Source organism: Rattus norvegicus, unplaced genomic scaffold (genome assembly GCF_021556685.1).
Source record: "Rattus norvegicus strain SHRSP/BbbUtx unplaced genomic scaffold, alternate assembly SHRSP_T2T unassigned-0000111, whole genome shotgun sequence".
Lineage (NCBI taxonomy): Eukaryota > Metazoa > Chordata > Mammalia > Rodentia > Muridae > Rattus > Rattus norvegicus.
In genome coordinates, this window is record NW_028238832.1 from 155001 (window position 1) to 160278 (window position 5278).

At 47.0% G+C, this 5278-nt stretch overlaps 1 long non-coding RNA gene across 1 annotated transcript in view; it reads left to right on the plus strand.

Moving 5' to 3' along the window:
* LOC147997602 (uncharacterized) overlaps window positions 1–723 on the plus strand; it is an 18404-nt gene extending 17681 nt beyond the window's left edge. The window contains exon 3 of the long non-coding RNA XR_015647703.1: window positions 503–723. This is a non-coding gene — a long non-coding RNA (uncharacterized LOC147997602). The remainder of the gene's footprint in view (window positions 1–502) is intronic.
* The last annotated feature ends 4555 nt before the right edge of the window (window positions 724–5278 follow it).

The following is a 5278-nucleotide window of genomic DNA, read 5'->3' on the forward strand; positions in this document are numbered from 1 at the left end:
GCCTGTCTGATTCATTCGTGTTTATTTAAACGTCCTCCAATGATGGTTGTGCAGTGAAAGAAATGCGTGCCCGAGCTCGAGCTCGTGCGCAAACACACACACACACACACACACACACACACACACACACACACACACCACACGGGGGGGGGCAATGGGGGGTGAGGAGGAGGAGGAGGAGGAGGAGGATGAGGAGGAGGAAAGCTTGGGTTGGGTGGTTTGAGGATTTGAAGGTTTAGCCCTGCAATGTTCCTTACAACTTAAAAACTTTGTGACACACAAGCGATATTCATTTTCTCCTTCTTTTCACTCTGTAGACCAAGATGGCAGACTATATCAGCCTTTGTGGAATGTGACCTTGTATTGCTTTGCCCTACTCTGCTCTGCTCTGCTCTGCTCTGCTCAACTTAACAGACGTGTTTTTGCTTTTGTTTATGATTTTTGCTTGCTTGCTTGCTCGCTCGCTCCCATGACTTGACTGTGGTTTCCCTTTCTATTACAGCACGGTGACCAGACTGCCTTGGGGTAATCAGAAAGGAGGCCAGAAGCAGTCTTTTCTGACGCACTGAGACTACATACCAGCCGATTTGGAGGAAAAGATATCCCTCTCTCTCCCTCCCTCCCTCCCTCCCTCCCTCCCTCCCTCCCTCCCTCCCTCCCTCCCTCCTTGACCCATTTCCCTCTTTCCCGATACACTCAATAAATTTAAAGTAAATCAATGAATCAAGTCTCTAGTAATTTATTTGTTGGGATTTATTTGTTGAAATTATCCCTCCACACCTTCGCCCCTCCCCCCACCACTCGAGGATGTCTCCCTGGGGGGGGGGGGGGGGTTGGGTGGACTCGTGTAGGCATACCTCTCCTCCCTTGGCTTTCCGGTCCACTTCGCTCCAGCATACCTAACTCTTTGGAAATGGTAATAGAGTTCATGACACACCCTCACAGAGAGAGGAAGAGTCCGATCGTTCACTGATTCGCTCTCACCCAGCCTCGCCCTGACAGCTCAGGCATGTCTAAATCCGAATGTGGGCAATATTTACATGACTTGACTTGGTGCTTCTAACTTTTTCTCTCTCTTTTTTTTTTTTCTTCTTTAGTATTTTTCTTTACCCTACAAACAGCACACTGCAGCTGTCTTCGGACACACAGCAGATCGATCCCATAACAGAGGGTTGTGAGCCACCATGGGAATAGAACTCAGGACCTCTGGAAGAACACAGTCAGAACTCTTAACTGCTGACTCCATTATTTCCGATTAATGTTTAATGTTTATTTTATTTTATTTTATTTTATTTTCGGAGCTGGGGACCGAACCCAGGGCCTTGTGCTTCCTAGGCAAGCGCTCTACCACTGAGCTAAATCCCCAACCCCAATGTTTAATGTTTAAATAAATAAACCTTGTAAAGAAATTAAGCATCTTAAAACCATAGGCATGTGCATCCCCTCCTCATTCGTTCATTCCCTCGCTCATTCATTCATTCATTCATTCAGACAGACAGACAGACAGACAGACAGACAGACAGACAGCAACCAAAGTCTAGCCTTTAACAAAGCAAGAAAGCATACCCTGCGGGACGCACAGATGAATTCCTGAGGCTTACCCTGCAGAGCTTACATGAGGCTTAGTAAAGGACTGACCTGACAACAGCTACCTACATACGTTGAAAAGTCTACCTGGTATTGACGGATGATGACAAACTGTATGTGTGATACAAAACTGTATGTGTGGTTCCCCTTATAACTCATCTCGAAGAGCCCAGCTGTTGGGGCTCGTTCTTTTGGGGGGAAATGGAGGCTTTTCATCTTTCCCAAAGCTCCTCCTAGATCCTTTCTGTCCATCTGTCCATCCGTCCGTCCGTCCGTCTGTCCGTCCGTCCGTCCATCCAAATTCTACCCTAGGCCTGCCCTTAGGTTGGTGGTCGTCCATTGAGTGCTAGTGACTTCTGACTTGTCTCTGTCTTCCCCTCTGAGAACTGTATTTAGATCTGATGCAGGCACGCAGGCAGGCAGGCAGGCAGGCAGGCAGGCAGGCAGGCAGGCAGGCAGGCCCTCCCTCGTTTTGAAACAGACAGACAGACAGACAGACAGACAGACCAAAGGGTCAATGACTGACTGCACTTAAAGGGGCTGTTGACTCCTCTTTGGAGTTACCGCTGTTTAAAACTTGCTTGATAAAATAAAGTCATCGAATCCAAACTACGCAAAGGGGACACTATAACAAATTACGACTGCTTGTGTATATAGAAAACAGGGTTTTTTCTTTCCCTTATTCCATTATGTATGTTTGCTTTTCTTCAAGAATAAAACCGGCTAGGTGGTGCCTCGGAGACTTTATTTTCCCCCCAGGAGTCCCTTCGGGCCCTGCCAGCGGGAGCCTGGACCTCTGAGGCCAGAGAGGTGTGCTGTATCCCCGGCTCGCTCCCTCCCTCCTGGGATCAATCTAAAAAATGGACAGTTTTGGACACAAGCTTAAGTAATGTTCAGCTCATTCATGCAAGAGAGGTGTAGGAAGGACAACACCCCCACCCCCACCCCCACCCCCACCCCTACCCCCACCCGACCAAATAATACCCTAACCAATAAAAACTAGCTCCTTACTCCTCCGCCTGAGGATTTCTGCGGTCTCATGGTTTGTTCTTGGTTGTTGTTGTTGTTGTTGTTGTTGTTGTTGTTGTTTTGTTTTGTTTTGTTTTGTTTTGTTTTGTGTTTTTCAGACTTTAAGACAAATGTAGGGGTTGGGGATTTAGCTCAGTGGTAGACCGCTTGCCTAGGAAGCACAAGGCCCCGGGTTCGGTCCTCAGCTCCGAAGAAAAAGGAAGAAAAAAACAAAAACAATAAGACAAATGCTTGTTGTGATTCTCATTTCATTTCAAGGCTGCTATTCTCTAAATCAGAAGGACTCCCTTACAATTCTTCATGGGTAAACTTGCTTTACATCCTGACATCAACAACAAAAAGAATTCAGAAAGTGGTGATGGACCAATCTGTTTGGGTGTTTCTTGCCTGCTTGACCTTGACTCGCACAAGAGAGCATAGAGAATAAAATAAAGTAGGTGGATGGAGAGATGGCACCGTCGTTAAGAGCACTGATTGCTCTTACAGCGGTCCTGAGTTCAATACCCAGCCAACACATGGCGGCTTGCAACCATCTGTAATTGTCAATCATGCCCTCTTCTGGGGTGTCTGAAGACACCTACAGGGTACTCGAATAGACATAAAACAAACAAACAAACAAACAAATCTTTAACAATTAAAAACAAAAAGAATAAAATAAAGCGAAGGACCCGCCTTGGAGACCTGCCCGGTATTGCTCCAGAGTCTACTTTTTAAAACACAGAGATAGGGGTTGGGGTTTTAGCTCAGTGGTAGAGTCCTTGCCTAGCAAGCTCAAGGACCTGGGTTCAGTCCTCAGCTCTGGGGGAAGAAAAAAAATACACACACACACACACACACACACACACACACACACACACACACATATAGATAGATAGATAGATAGAGAGAGAGAGAGAGAGAGAGAGAGAGAGAGAGTTTGACAGCAATAAAAAACAAAACAAAACCACTTTAAAATACAGAGATGTAAGGATACTCAGAGGGCTCAGAGGAAGCAACCAAGTGTTTGTTATATGGGTGCCAACAATATGGTTCATCTCTTCTTCTCTTCCACGTGGCATGGTGGCCAAGGTGGTGGGGAAACCACACAGTGAAAGGAATTGAACTACAGCACACAAGCAAGTCTCCCTCCCAGACATGAATAAAACTGAAATTAGGCTAAATGTACAATGAAAGGAAGCCAGGTGTTCGTGCATGTCTTTATTTCCATCATTCAAGAGGCAGAGGTGTTTAGAACTGTGTCTCTGTGAGATAGAGGAAGGCAGGCAGGCAGGCAGGCAGGCAGGCAGGCAGGCAGGCAGGCAGGCCTGATCTGGGTACTGATTTCCAGGTCTATGTGCAGACACCCCTGACTCAAATAAAGGAGTGAAAAGGAAAAAAAAAATACAATTCACCTGGAAGGGTCAGCCAGCCATCAGATGCAGTGAACTAGAAAATTGGGATTCTCAACTGAGGCCTGTTCCCTCCCTCCCTCCCTCCCTCCCTCCCTCCCTCCCTTCCTTCCTTCCTTCCTGGCTTACAGACAGCCAGGTCCAAGCCCAAAAGAGTCCAGCAAGGAGCTTAGAGACTATGAGAGAGTGCACAGGTGTTCTAGGGAGGAATCAGCTCACCACCCAGCATCCCCATTTGGGTTCTTGTGCAATCGACACAGGGAGATTGACAATCTGGAATTTAGTGAGAAATCAAACAAGGGACACAGAATGCAAAATATTTATTTACACAGCAAGTGGGTCAGTTGGATTAGCAAGCTAGGACACCCACCCCCGACCCCATCCCAGCCCCCTACCACTGCCGGGTCTCCCTTCCTTGTTATCCCTTTCTCATGCCTCCCTCAATATGGGCACACAGGACCAGGAACATGTTTCTCTCAAAAACGCGTTTTCTGCTGTGAACTCAGTCTGGCAGAGAGTGAGTGGGTGAAGGATCCCTAAAGACCAGAGGGTTTATTAGAGGGAAGGCTACCTCACAGTGTTCTTCACACCAGGAACAACAACAACAACAACAACAACAACAACAACAACAACAACAACAACAGCAGCAGCAACAGCAACAGCAACAATGAATCAACAAATGGTGGACAGGAGATGAGCAGGGATGCTGGGGGATGGGAGGAGGGTAGGGCTGGTGAATCTGCACCTCCCTGAAGGTCTGCCTGTGAAATACTGGTTGATATATGCCTAGTTGAGGACAATATTCCCCTCTCCTGTGGTTTTCAATGGGAGATGACTTCATTGCCAGAGACTATGGAATTGTTTCCATTTTCCCCTTCAAGAACTGTGTTTAGATCTGTTACAGACAGGCTCTGGGTTTTGAAACAAACAAACAAACACACACACACACACACACACACACACAACGAGAGAGAGAGAGAGAGAGAGAGAGAGAGAGAGAGATAGAGAAAAACAGAGACAGACACAAGAGAATTTGATCTCTCTCTCTCTCTCTCTCTCTCTCTCTCTCTCTCTCTCTCTCTCTCTCTCCCCCTCCCCTAGTTTCTCAGACTGGGTTTCTCTGTATTCGTCTGTAGGGCGGGAAGGACTGAAACTCTCAGATTCACCTTTCTCTGCCTCCCTAGTGCTGCTTTGATGGTAGTTTGGGGAGATTGGGATAGGAAGTAAAAAGCTTGAGTGCTGATATCAAAGCCTCCCCTCCCCCACATGCATGC